Consider the following 14,448-nt stretch of genomic DNA (forward strand, 5'->3'; position numbering starts at 1 on the left):
CACTGGCACCTGCCTTGGCAGGCCTGGGGCCTGCAGGTTGGGGACAGCTCCTGCGTTGAGCATCTGCCCCTTGGAGGTCAGTGCGCATCATAGCGACCAGTCATTCCATGCATTGTTCCGCTGTTTGGTCAATTTGCATATTAGGCTTTTATTATATAGGACTAGAGCCCCGATGACAAAATTTGTGGAAGAGTAGGTCTTCCTTCCCCCGGCTGCTGGCACTGGCTTCCCTCTGGCACTCGGAACCCGGGCTTCCCTTGCAGCCCCGGCTTCGTCCAGACGGTTGTCCAAAAGGACGTCCGGAAGGACATCCGGTCTAATAAGCATATGATGGTTTTATTATTATAGATAGCAGGGCTTAGAAAAGTGCCTTTTCTAAAGGGAGTTTGCATATTTAAATATCTGATGCTAACCATTCTAAGAGCCCTTATCTACTGATCCAGAACCCTATACTATCTAATGAAGAGAGAATATTCTAATTGACCGTCACACCCTCAGAAGATGGCAGTGCCCACAGCCACAAGATGGTGGCGCCCAGTCTTCTCAGCCCCACCGGGGGTGGCAGGCACCGCATGCCTCATTCAGCTGGAGTCCCCCAGTCCCCTCAGTCCCACTGGGGGGCGGCAGGTGCCACGCACCTCATCCAGCCAGAGTCCCCCAGTCCCCTCAGCCCCGCCTCATCCAGCCCCATAGAGGAGGGCAGTTGGAGGTGATCAGGCTGGCAGGGGAGGGCAGTTGGGGATGATCATGCTGGCAGGGGAGCAGTTAGGGGGCTATTAGGCTGGCAGGCAGAGTGGTTAGGGGCAATCAGGCAGGCAGGCAAGCAAGTGGTTAGGAGCCAGCAGTCCCGGATTGTGAGAGGGATGTCTGACTGCCGGTTTGGGCCCGATCCTGCAGGGATCGAGCCTAAATCGGCAGTCAGACACCCCCGAGGTGTCCCAGATTGGAGAGGGTGCAGGCTGGGCTAAGGGCCACCCCCCCCCCCCCGACGAATTTCATGCACTGGGCCTCTAGTGTCTTATAATTTCTTTTTTTTTTTTTAACCTGAAAGATAAGAGCATTTTATTTGTAAAATCTTTTCCAACTCACTTAACACTACGGTGTCGGGTGAATTTCCCGCCAAAATATAAGATGGCGCGGGCAATTATTTAGGTTTCCCGCGCAAAATCAGAGTTAGTTTAAACACGTAATAATATTCACAAAACTCAAAACTAAAGACGTCTGGACACAAGAAGTATTTCTCAATAACTATTCTCTTTGCATGGTGAGATATCCAGGGATATCGGTTATAAAATGAGAAAACAATACATTGGTACCCTAACAGTATTGTACTCGACCAGCGCCATAAAGTGTTCTCTACTTACAAGGGATTTTTATGATACCTATTACCCCAATGGGTATGAAACGGTTCGCATACGCAGGTAGGTATCTTTGTGAACGGCAAACAAACAAATATTTGGTAATACGCAGTTACAATCGGCCCGAGTTTACACGTTTCCCGCACTCCACCGCAAATCTATATGAACCGAGTTAAGACGGCTCCCGCGGAGTACGCGCAATTCACGCGAGCCGACTTAACTCGTTTCCCCCACTCCAAGTGTTAAGAATGAAAGAAAATAATTCCATTGCTGTAAGAACATCTTTTAACTTTTCTTCTAACCTGAGCATCCCAGGGTCCCAGAAATTCCAGTTTGTCTAATCAAATCCCCCAGGCAGTAGAGGTACAAGCTCCCATAGGAAGGAAGCGAGTGTGCAGAGCTTCCTGGCAGGGAGGGTGGCAGGGCATACACTGCCGGAGTCCAGATGACACAGGCCAGGAGCCAGGTGCCCGACGACAGCGTCCCCTCCGCTGGGCTGGAGGAGCGGCTCGGTCTTGAGACAAAGTGCGCGGGAGGTGCCTCAGCTGAAGGTTATTGTCTCTGCGTCTCCAGCTTGGGAGGTGGGCTTGGATGGAGGGGTGAATGCTTTCTTGCCTTCAGCTAGAGCTTTGAAATGCTGCGAGTTCTTGAATTCGGAGTAGAGGGAAAAGAGCAGGTGGAGAGACTGGATCCGACTCTTGTAGATAGGAATGTCTAGGATGGGGCAGATCATGTCGATGTACGCCGCCAGGCTACAGTTGATCTCGGCCGTGGGCAGGCTCACCTTGCCCAAAAGCTCCTCAAACTCTGGGGACCATTCCTGCATCAGCGTGTCAATACCAGGCATGGGTCTGGTATAGTGTACAGTTGCAGAGGGCTTAGAACGATGCAACTCAGAGATGCTCTCAATCCATGTGTCAATGCCTTTGGGATTCTTTTCTGCATCTTCCAGGCTCTTTACTTTCATGTGTTGCTTTAAGAATGCATCAATATCCCCAACAGCTGGGATAAAATCAGGAATGAAAGGTTTCAGTTTGTGGTCCAGGTCAATCAACTGAGGTGTATACCTACTTATATATTGGAAGAGTTCTTTAACCTCAGCAGAAACTGGCAAATGCTCATAATCGGCAGGATCATAGGCCCCTTCTAGGGGGGTTCCGTGCTTTTCATCATCATCATCTTCATCCGAATCCGTTTCTGATGAGTCATCATCATCATCGTCATTTTCACTAAAGCCTTGTTGAGGCGTCAGCTGCAAGGTCTTCTTCTTCTCCTTGTTATTTTCCTCTTCATACTCATCACTGCTGTTATCAGCCATAGTCTTGTTTGGAAGATGGGCAGAACGAGCAAGTCCTCTGTATCTTGGGGTTGGAGTATAAATACTTGCCACCTCTTCGGAGTCGTTAATCTCTAGACGCTCATCATATGTCTGGTTTTCAACAATCTTGGTCTGGAGCCCCGCTGAATCCGTCTCCTCTGCCTGGAAGGCACCCCGGCCTCTAATTTCTTAATGAAAACATATTTTCACTTAAGTCGTGCAATTTGCATACAAGGAGGTAGATAAAAATTGAGAAATTTCCTCCATTTGCCCATATTGTTCTATAATAAAACCAGAATTAGAACGGTGTTACCAACTCCAGTTCAAGAAGTTATCCACGAAGTGAAGTTTACAGTAACCTATAAATTCCATTCCATGTCAAAGATTGTATTATTTCAGATCAATAACATTTTAGTGACTCTTTGCACATCTGAAGCCCCCCCCACACACACACACACGTGTGCGTGAATGAAGCAGTGTTTGCATATATTTATCCTTTTGTTTTGCTTTAAAATATATACTATTTTATGCTACTTGAATAAAGAAATAAAAACAGCATATTCATAAATTAAAGTGGTTATACCAATAACTCCAGTCAGTTTATAAACCTCTCTTACCAATCGCCCTTTTAGGTGGCGAGATATTTCATCAAAATCACAACTAAGCCATTAAGATGAGATTTCTAAAAATCATTTCCAAGCGTTCTTAGGTCAAATGAATACTACTAATAAAATAATATAAATGCAATCATAATAATAGCAGTGGTAAATCATTTTAATTACATTTCTGTAAATTCTTGGGCTATTATTTATTGAATCTGCTCAACAATCCTCAGAACAACTTTACAATGTCCCCATTTTAAAGATGAGAAAGCTAGGGGGAAGTGGAGGGGCACAGAGATGAAGTAATTTACCTAGAATGGCACAGTTATAAGGTGGGGAGAGCGGCGGAGTTCAAGCCTAGCTGATGTGGCTTTACCACCAGTCTTATCTATACAGCCCCCACTGAAAATCTTTTAAGTCAAGTCCTTCAAACGCACTCATTCGCTAACTGATTTTTAAAGTTCTGGAAATGTAACTCGACCTTGTTGCCACATCAGTCATATGCATGAAAGCGGAGTTTGTATTTTTGTATTCTTAGGAATTTGCAATCTTAGGAAATTGAGGACCGTGTCTGAGTGGGGTCTTCGTTGCACGGTGGACAGCTAATGCCACTTCTCCCACCAGTAGAGGTGTTCAGTGTTGAGAAGCTCCTTTCTCATGTTGAAAAGTGTTCTTTTGTTATTCTCCTTTTGATAGACTTATTCCTTGTAACCTAGATTTCATTTCTGCTGTGTATGCTGTTTTAATTTGCGCTGCACTGAGTGGCGAGCTAGCTTAACCCTGCAATAAGGCCAGAGGATAGTTCAGAATGCACATCCGAGCACCTACCAGATGGGACGCTCTGCCCCTGACACGGGAAAGCAGGTGGAAATAAAGATCTCTTCTTATATATTTAGCAGCAAAACATGCATTTGCGAATAAATGACCCGTATGTAATATTTGCAACTAAGAAACTAAGTTGTATTTGAAATGTTTAAATTAGATATACATTTTTACATCCTGAAACCTGGATTCTAAAAATATGACTGAGTTATCTGTAAACATTGCATTTCAGATCTTTGTGGATCACAGTCCTCCTGCCAATCAACAATGGACTGACCGCCACACCCGGTCAGACTATGACAGACGGGTGTGCGCGCTCGCCAGCGACACCTTCTCATGGTGCTTGTAGCACCGACGCTCTCTGGGTAGAGCAAGTCTGTGTTAAGGCTCAGACCGAACCACTTTGGACTGAGATTTTAAATTCTGAAATCGAATTCTCGGTCCAAATCGGTGAGGTTATTTTTACAAATGTGTGCGTCCTGGGGAAAAAGGCCTCCTTTGAAGCACAAAGCATTTTACACACCCGCGTCAGTCATGAGAAGCACCCTGCGTGCACCCGGTTCGGCTCTGAAGGAAAAGGGGAACCCTGCCCAGCAAATAGGTCCCCTGTAACGTGGATTGACGCCATCTGAACACACCTGGGGAGGAGCACAATGCGTCCTCCTGTTTCCAAATAGACATTGAAGTCATTAAGTCATGGCTCAGAGAATAGGACACCCGGCTCCTAGAAATACGCTGCCGAATGCTTCTGACATGAACACGATATAAACTGCATCGCCCCGTCAGGAATATTTAGAATATTTCGGATCCTGGGCAGGACGCAGCCTTTGTCGGCGGCATGCTGTCAGGACGTTTAGTCCGCCATTTGTCCTCAAGGAGGCCTATTTAAAGCATAATTGACCGCCCCGGTAATTATTGTGAATAGCAGCTGTCTGCTGGGAAAAAGGCATATATATAATGAGGGAGAAGGGATCAAATACAAGCAATAGAAAGAAAAGCATAAAGAACATATCTATATGAGGTATTTTAGCCCAGATTTTATACTTGAAAGGGACAAGGCCTATTCGCGTTTCCAATTAGGGACTATAAAAAAGTGAATAAAAGTACTCATCTATTTACGAAAAGTTTATTTGTTCGAACACAGCGACAGCTCCCAGCATTTCATTTATTTTCATCAGCTACGTCAGGTTTTGTGAAAACCTTTCTTGTATCATGTACCTTCTGCAACACATACACAAAAACCACCTTGCTTTGTTTTCCGGCTAAATAGCTCAATAATTAGATGGATTATTTTGTGTGTCTGTGCCTGTGTTTGCCGCGAAGAATGAGCACTTACCGGGCCTCACAATGGCGCATAATATGGCCTTGTGTTGCACATAAAGCTTTATTTGTCATTCACGGCTGGTTGGCAAAACTGACTTTGCTTTTGGAAATGACAGGTGGTACTCTGGTGAGCTGGGGATGGAGACAGAAAGAGCCACCTTCCCGGAGACAGTGTCTGTCAATGGCTCTCATGATTTCATATTCAACTGGGGCTGGCGTGGCCTCTCGAGTTCTGCTTCATTTGCATGCGGGGGCCTGGCACCCCCAAGTCGCTTTCCTAATTGGGATGCAGTACCCGCGGCCGGGAAGGCAGCCTCGCCTCGCTCGCTTTGCAGGTCTGATGGGCGACAGGTGAAGTGCAGTAGGTTTCAATAAGCCTCCACATTCCATGTCAGGAATCAATGGCTTCCTTCTCTTTTAGGGGTTATTAAATTGCAGCTGTAACATTAGCCTTCTTTATCTAATTGATTGTCTTTTCACGGGGCTGAGAAAATCAATAGTGGTCAATGGGCCCGCCCCGTTTTTACCTAATACATGTTTTCTCCTAATTGGCTGCCTGGGTGGCTTTCCCATGCTCGCTGCTTTGCAGAAGTCCACAGTATGTTGCAGCCCTTGTAAACTATTGTACCCTGTGCCACAGTGATTGATTTTATAATGAAATCTAGAAAAATCAATAGCAATCAGGAATATAGATCAGGATCCCTAGGTACCTTACGACAAAGGGCAAACTCACTTTGCTACCACTTCAAACTGTGATCAAATTAAATGTGTCCTTAAACCATTTCATTTTCCAAAGACTTTGATCAAAGTCACTTGATTTGTTGCCCAAGACCTGGATTGAAATGCAAGAATCAAAATCTGTAATTAAAAAATAACTTAGGCGGCTATTTCCTTCCAAAGTCAGATCGATGGGAATCATTCAGTAGAAATCATGAATTTGCTGGGGAAAATAGTGACCAATCAAAAGTCATTGTGCACAGTACACGGTGAGCTGTACTCATTTCCTGAGAATTAATAGTAAAATGGATACTTTTAAGTGAAAAATTATGGTTGATTTGCCTAATTCTTTTCATTTAGATCATTGTAATAAGTAGCATGGCCCCAGTGTGTGTGTGGGGTGGGGGGTGGGGGGGGATGGGCACCAGTGTTTTCCGATCGGTCTTGCGTCACTGAACCATCGTTCCAATCCCCTTCCTGGATGCGATCAGACTTCTGCCCCTGCCTACATTTTGAACACTTACCTCTAACTTACCAGAGGATGTGATGCCTCACTTTGTGCTGCAATCGCTTCGTTATAAAGTTCTCAGGAACAACTGTTTCCTTGAAAAAAAATCACAATGTAAAATATTTGAATGATAATAATGGCTTTAAAATTTTTAATTCCTCTTCTGAGAGAAAGACATAGCCTTTCTTTCTAACGGGCAAGGACAATAAGGCTCTCTTTACATTTGTTTTATTCATGTTGGCTTTGCTCTTGCTGACTTCCGTTGCTTGCTACTCGTTCTTACAGAGCTTAGTTTTGGATTCTCGCCCTTCTTCTAGGTACCTTAAGTTCTAGACTGGAGATGTCTCTTAGGGATAGTCTCCTGGTCCATGTTTAGTCCGACTCTGCATGAGCTCTGCATGTCTGTATTCTAAGTCCCGCTTGGTTTAATTCTTGCCTACAATAAAAGAGGAGCGTCCGAAGTTTCCATCGAAGCCTTGCCGTTGTGCAAACAGTTCTTTCCTGAAACTGGAATCCTAGGCCGTGAAGCAGGTCCCCAGCCCTCTCCCGATGAGCATGCGCGGAGGCGCGGGGGGACCGTCTGCAGGAGCTGGGTGCCCTCTAACGTGTCGTGCCATTTCCTGTGCCTCAGCGTGATGGCTGACAGTCCTCAGCCGGGGACAGTCAGCAGTCTCTAAAGTCACACAGCTTATGTGTGTGTCAGTGTGACCTCGGCTCCAGCAGCGCCTCCTCTATTATCTGGCAAATGAATAAATAAATACGCCACACTGCAGAGCCAACGCCATTTCCAGGAACCGGGCTTTTCGCTCTTAGGGGCTGTGCTTAAAGAATCCAGAGTCAAGAAAAGATCGAGTAAAAGACCTTTTATTCCCCAAGCTTTGTGCAAGGGGGCAGGCGCGGAGGGTGGGGAAGAGCATTGAAGATAATGATACCTTTGCTCACGCCTAACGGAGACAAATGTCAAAGGAAGGCGCTGAAATGTCAGCCAGACATTGTCAACAGTGGCGCGTGGCGGTTTGTGTGGCCTAAAGAGCAAGTCGACGTCCGTGCTTCTTGGCTTTGCAGCACAGACGAATCGCAGCAATAGCAGCGACATAAAGTGAGCTTCCCCTTCTTCTCCCTTCCCTTCCCTCTCCCCTCTCCTCGGGCGGCCTCCCCTTGTTCCCAGGCACTAGGCCCTGAGACCCTCCCGGCTCTGTCCCCTGAGATCCTCGGGACAGAGCTGATGAACGGATTCATGCTGAGTCTGGATGGCCGATCAAGTTAAACACATCGCCTCTCCTCAGCACTCTTTATTTTTTTAAATATGTTTTATTGATTTTTACAGAGAGAGGAAGGGAGAGGAATAGAGAGTTAGAAACATCGATGAGAAAGGAACATCGATCAGCTGCCTCCTGCACACCCCCTGCTGGGGATGTGCCCGCAACCAAGGTACATACCCTTGACCGGAATCGAACCTGGGACCTTTCAGTCCACAGGCTGACGCTCTAGCCACTGAGCCAAACTGGTTAGGGCAGCACTGCAACTTTCAATGAGGCTAATGCTGAGCGCATGACTCACTGCCATTGAAACTTTAGGTTACAGATATAGGGCTGGGCCTGTTTTAAGACTCATTTTGTGCAAAGTTGTATGTTCTCATAGCATGTTCAAAGTAAGAACATCTATGTTGTGTTCAGAAGATTACTGTCAAGCCTGAGGGAAGTACCGAGGTACAGAGGAAGCTAAACTATGGAAAATATTTGAGTTGCATCTTACAGAGGACGTGGTTTCATGGATCTAGGTAGCATAGCCACTGACAGATGTGCAAAGTGCTTTTTGCTTAGAAAACAGCACTGTTTGGGGTTTTATGCCAGGTAGAGCCCTATATATCATCAAAGGCATTAAAGTTTATGAGCCAGCAGATTAACTTATTTACCCCAATACTCCTCTTCATTTTGATTGGTCATCAACAGTATAGATTCATTTTTAAAAAATATTTTTATTGATTTCAGAGAGGAAGGGAGAGAGAGAGAGAGAGAAACATCAATAATGAGAGATAATAATTGATCGGCTGCCTCCTGCATGCCCCCCACTGAGGGTCGAGCCCACAACCCGACCATGTGCCCTTGCCCGGAATCAAACCTAGGACTCTTCAGTCCGTAGGCTGATGCTCTATCCACTGAGCCACACTGGCTAGGGCGGCAGTATAAATTCTTAAAGCAGGAAGAGAAAATTCCATGTGGTCAGAGAGTCAGTCTTTGCCGACAGAAGGCTTTGGCTGCACCCTCGGCATTTCTCTCATTTGTGCTCACGTATTATTCAGTGAACCGACTTATTCCCCCTTTATCCCTAAATTGATCTTAGCCCCCCTCCCCTTTTAAAACAAAAGCACTGCTATTTTCAAGCCTAAATCAAAATGGATTAAATATATGTATGCATGTATATGTGTGTGCCTATATAGGAATATGTATTACCCACCAAATATATGCACATGCATGTGCATTGCTCATAAAGTGGTTGCTCTGACTAGACAGGCAAGACGAATTTCAGTGAAAAGTTTGTGCCTCCTGCATGTCTGCGAAGAGCTCATACAACATGACATGTTCCCGTTAAAAAGCCATGTGCACAGCGCAGCGGCTTCCCTTCTCCTCCCCTCAGTAACTTCACTGCGGTCATAGCGACGGCGAGAACCCGGTGTGATTATAGTTCTAGGGAGAAGGATGGTGATTTGGGGCCAGATTTCGTTTGAAGGGCTGTAGTTATCTTTTATACATTTCCTCACATCTCGATTCACACAACTCCAGAGTCCTTTTTAGATCCCCAGACGTAAACTCTGGTAGCGGGGAGCAGGGGTAGTGAGGGGCCCCTCATCCTTCTTCTTTCTTCACTGATGCCCCCTTTAGGACTGGGAACAAGTAGACTGCATTTTAATCCAAAGAATCTAAGCATCTTTCCGATTCTTTTATTAACTTATTTATTTTTACTTCTCTACCTAAAAAAATTTGGCTCACTTCTCTTAAACTTCTATGGTATTTTATTTTGAAATTGGAGAAGAGGAATACAGTTATCAACGAAGCAGTTTTTACCTGTAAGTTTAATTTACAATCTTAAATTCTTGCATGGCATATCTGAATAGTAATCGATCATTTCAGGTGTATGTCTAGCGCAGGATGCATGTTCTGCTTTGATCAGAAGCACAGGATGGGTGATTGTCGTGCAGAGTCACTGGTGTCTGCCTGACCAGAGTCTAGCAGAGAGCAGGACACACGTCACCCTGCACACACAAGGCCACCTGGGAGGCCAGGCCAGGGCACGGTCCACGGCCAAGGGCATGGAGAATTGTCAGTGAGAGACCTCCTGCTCCCTCCATAGAGACTATGTTGAAAGCAGTAGGTTCCATTTGCACTGCCTTCTCCCTTCCCTTCATATACCACGCGAGATGAAAGCCATATGGAATATGAAGAATATAATCATTAGAAAATCATGTTTATTATGCTGAGAACCAAAAGATCGAAGAACTCTTCAAGGATGAACAGGAGCAGGGGTGTATGTGTGACCTCGGTGAAGCCAGCGCTTCAGGAAGGGAGACGGAATGAAGCCGGGGCTGCGGTGAAATCCGCACTTCTGCCGCTGGGTTGCCACCGCCGTTGAAAAGCCTGTTGGCGACAACACCATCTGCCTTGGGCCAGAAAGAGTTACCGCATCCAGGTCTCTCTGACAACATAATGGGCTGTAATTGTTACAACACTTGGACTTCGCAGGAAAACGAGAGTGCCCTGAGGCAGTATCAGTCCTGGAGTGGGTGTTCATGGTTTTCAAATATTGCTTAGATTTTTGCATTTGAAAGAACTCCAGATCATCTCTGTAGGTGGCTTCCCCGAGGGGATAGGTTTGATCTTGATCGTGGCCCTGATCGTGAATACAGGTAGCATATTAAAACCGGGAACATTGCTTCTTCCAGCACATTGATACGTGTTCTGCTGGTGCCACAAAGGGAGCCTGAATTCAAAAGACACTAATGGCTCCCTCGGGGCACCAGCTGTGACAGACTCCGCGTGGATGCGGGGCGTGTGCTGAGAGGTGAGGGCATGAGTCCTCCCAGAAAACGGACATCCGGAGACGGAATAGAGTCACGAGGATTGAAAGCCCTCCCACAGTCTATGAAGAGTCATTTGATTTTTCTGAGACTCATTTCTATGTACACGGAAAGGTTAGTCTGGCATGTGAAGAGAGAATTTTAAAAAAATATGACAGGGAAAGTGGTTGTTATCTAGTCTTAGAGGTCCGCTAGGTCTCTTCTTTCTTGGTCCTCCAAGGACTGGGATCAAGTGGGAGAAGGGGAGAAGTCGGGAGCCGTGACAGATACTCGGGTACAATGAACTTTCCTAAATGCTTTTATTTCTTGCGGGCAATCATTTTGCTTTAACAATCCAACCAACTGATATTTTCTGCTATATTCTATATAATTTATTATGCTTAATGTATTTATATTGTTTGGTATGTGTGGTGTTTTGTGAGATATTTGGGGGCATTCACTAGAATTGATGTACTTACTAATTTAATATATATTATTGCCTAAATACCAGGTCTCCTTCCAGAACTGAGTGTACAAGACAAAATCCCTGCCCTCATGAACCTTACTTGTACAGGGTGACTATGAAAAATGATATTACCACTGTTAACCTAAACCACTGCTTCATGTCCACCAGCAAGTCAGCAGGGCTGTTAGTATCTGTTTTAGATGCTTGTTTTACCTATATGCAGTACACATTACTTAAGTAAACATGTATTCATATATATATTCATAACGTTTTTGGGGTTTGCTGAGGTCTTGAATTTGTAAGTCAGTATTTTCATCTAATTTGAGGAAATTTTGGCCATCATTTATTGAAACACTTTTTTGCTCTGTTTCTTTACTCTTTTTTCCTTAAAAAACTCAGCTCATGGACAATCAGTAGTTGACTATCTCAAGTCATGATTTAATTAATAAAGGATTTGTCTCAAATAGTAAAATGTCTTTCAAAACACTATAGCTCTAGCCAGTTTTGCTCAGTAGATAGAGTTTTGGCCTGCAGAGCAAAGGGTTCCGGATTCGATTCCGGTCAAGGGCATGTACCTTGGTTGCAGGCTCCTTCCCGGCCCGGGCCCTGATGTGGGCACGTTCAGGAGGCAACTAATCAATGTGTTTTTCTCACATCGATGTTTCTCTCTCTCCCATTCTCCCTAAAAGTCAATGGAAAAAAATATCCTTGGCTGAGGATTAACAAAAGAATACTAGAATTGTACCCATAATGCCTTTTATTTGGCCACGATGTGGCACTGCAGAAGCTCACAGACATAGTCTGAATGACATTATTCAACAAGTATAGAGAGATATTGTTGGTGCTCTTGTCCCATCATCAAGAAGAGTTCAGGAATCTGGAGAAGGCTGTGCGTAGATGTTAAATAGGAGTCCAGGGTCTAATAAAGAGTCCAGAGACGAGATATAATTTTGAAAGGCATTGGGGGTCAGAGGAGTTTAGCTAAAGGAGCTCAGATCCAAGATCTTAAGTCTAAGGTCTTAGGTTCTCTCTGTCCCCAGGACCCCATGCTTTTTATTAACACAACTTGTCCTAAGGCGAGGCAGAGATACACACTTCAAAGGGTATACACAAGCATTGTCAGGATGGGAGAATTAGCCTACAGCTGTTCAGGTGTTTGGCCAGTAGGAGGCAATAACATGTAGATTAAGATGCCTTTTAGCTGTCTGGCAGCCAAGAATCATCCCTTTTCAGGTTTGGGGAAATGCCCTCAGCCATTCCCAACAGGTAACTACATGTGAGACTCAACCCTGTTGAGTCCCCAAGTCTCATCAACCTTTTGATGAAACTCTTGAAATTATGACATGCTGGAATTGGCGGCCGGCAGAGAGATTTTCCCAATAAACAATCATAAAGAAAAAAATCAGAAGCATTTCTAAGCAAGAAATCCCCCTCCAGTGATGACAAAGAATAGTCATTTTGTAGAATAAACCTGTAATTACTTTATAACTATGGAAAAATAAATTACTTCAGGTAGATTATGGAAATAAGTACAGAGTAATCACTACGTAGTATTAAGCAATATCATCATTATTAAGATTTGCATTGATATTCAGAGATTAAAGGATTGTATCTTATGTCACAAACTTCACAATTCTAATTTTTTTTTTAATTTTTGTAAAAATGTGCATGTGATTTCCAGTTGCTTAGAATCTGCTCCTAATTCATATTGAGTTAGGGAAGCAAAGAGAGAGAAAGGGCTTCTAGCATGGTGGCTTGTGAATAAGTGAATTATGTTTTTATTTGTATGAGCATTAAATAGAAGGAGTAATCTAAGTACAAATGGCATAAAGATATAAAAATCATGAGGCTCTGATGAGAAATGAAGGTGTGACTTCACTGTCTGTAGGAACGTAGGGGACTAAGGGGCTTGGAAACTGTGGCTGCCACGCTCACAGCTCCTGTCCTCTGAGCAGAGCCCGAGATGGGGTTAGACTTACAAGTTATGTGTTGAGGGAATGGCAGGGAAAGTGCAAGAGGAGAGGACCGGACGGAAGAGTGCCCGTCTGGCCCTTCGAGGAGACCAACCAAGGAAGGAAGGGCTGTGTGTGAAAGGCCCAGCCCACACCCAGTTCTGGGAAAGGCTGGGCCGGGCACCCATCAAGCCTCATGTTATGACTTTGTCACCTTGACCCTCATTCAGCAGAGCACAGGGTACCTGATGGTGAACCGATTTCAGCAACAGGTCACCTGAGGAATTGAAGAAGATAGGTGTATTACTCACGAGTTCTGGAAAAAGTACTACCCCTTAAGGGGCTACTTGGGGAGGTGAAGGCAGAGCGCAGATACAGCCAGGGGCTGGGTGCTTGCCTGCACTTGGGGTCCACAGATGGGGTGCTCGGGAGTTCCCAGGCTGAGGCAGGATGGGTCCTTCAGTCAGGAGCACTGGGGTTTGGGTAAGCTCCGGTCTTAAGTGAGGGACACGTCAGTGGAGGCCACGGGAGCCGGGGGAGTCTGTGGATTATAGGGCTGCTGGGGAAGTCATATCAGGACCTTACATTTGCTTGTGACTCCCTGGACTGCTCTTTAGGGCACATGCCTGCGTGAGGGCCGCTCTGAGTTTAAAGTCACCGCAGACCAAGAAAATGGTGCCCAGGCAGCAATACCTTGAGCAGCTTAACTCAGTGCTCCACACTGGCCCATGGGAAGCATCGCAGGTAGAGCAGGAATGGCCGGTTCTGGTACTTTCTACTGTGCTCAGTCACTGGGTGAGGGTGGCACAGGGTAAGTGTGGCCTCGGTTGACCCCCTTAATTCCTAAAAATATCATGGCAGCTGAAGACCGTCAGCCAATGCTGCTTCCTGTCGCAAGTTCTGCGTTAAGAATGCAAACATTGACAGGTTAGCATGGGTGGGAAATAGGGGTAAATAAACAGGAGCGGGGCTGGACGAAACTGGAGATGATGATCAATATGTATAAACTCCCAGTTATAACAGACAAGTTCTGGGGGTGTGAAGCATAGCATGGTGAACATGGTTCACCATGATGTATTGTATATTAGAGTGATTCCTAGTGGAATAGATCTTAAAAGTTCTCATCACAAGGAAAAGAGCATGTAGCCATGTGAGCATTGTACACCCAAAACTAACACCATGTTACGTCAATTATATTTCAATAAAACCAGGGGGAGGAAGTTCATGTAACATTCTGTTTTAAGTCTTGGAATAATTTGGAACCAAAATAAAGCTATGGAACACATGTTGCAAAGGACATTGCCGATATCTAACGTCATCACACTGCG

The 14,448-nt window shown here is 45.2% G+C and overlaps 1 pseudogene; it reads right to left on the bottom strand.

Annotated features, from left to right (window-relative positions):
* Positions 1 to 1,825: 1,825 nt before the first annotated feature.
* Positions 1,826 to 2,851, bottom strand: LOC139007997 (intraflagellar transport protein 46 homolog pseudogene; annotated as a pseudogene).
* Between the last annotated feature and the right edge of the window lie 11,597 nt (positions 2,852 to 14,448).

Source organism: Myotis yumanensis, unplaced genomic scaffold, assembly GCF_028538775.1.
Source record: "Myotis yumanensis isolate MYYU_CA2020_CCGP unplaced genomic scaffold, mMyoYum1.0.hap1 SCAF_4, whole genome shotgun sequence".
Taxonomy (NCBI): Eukaryota; Metazoa; Chordata; class Mammalia; order Chiroptera; family Vespertilionidae; genus Myotis; species Myotis yumanensis.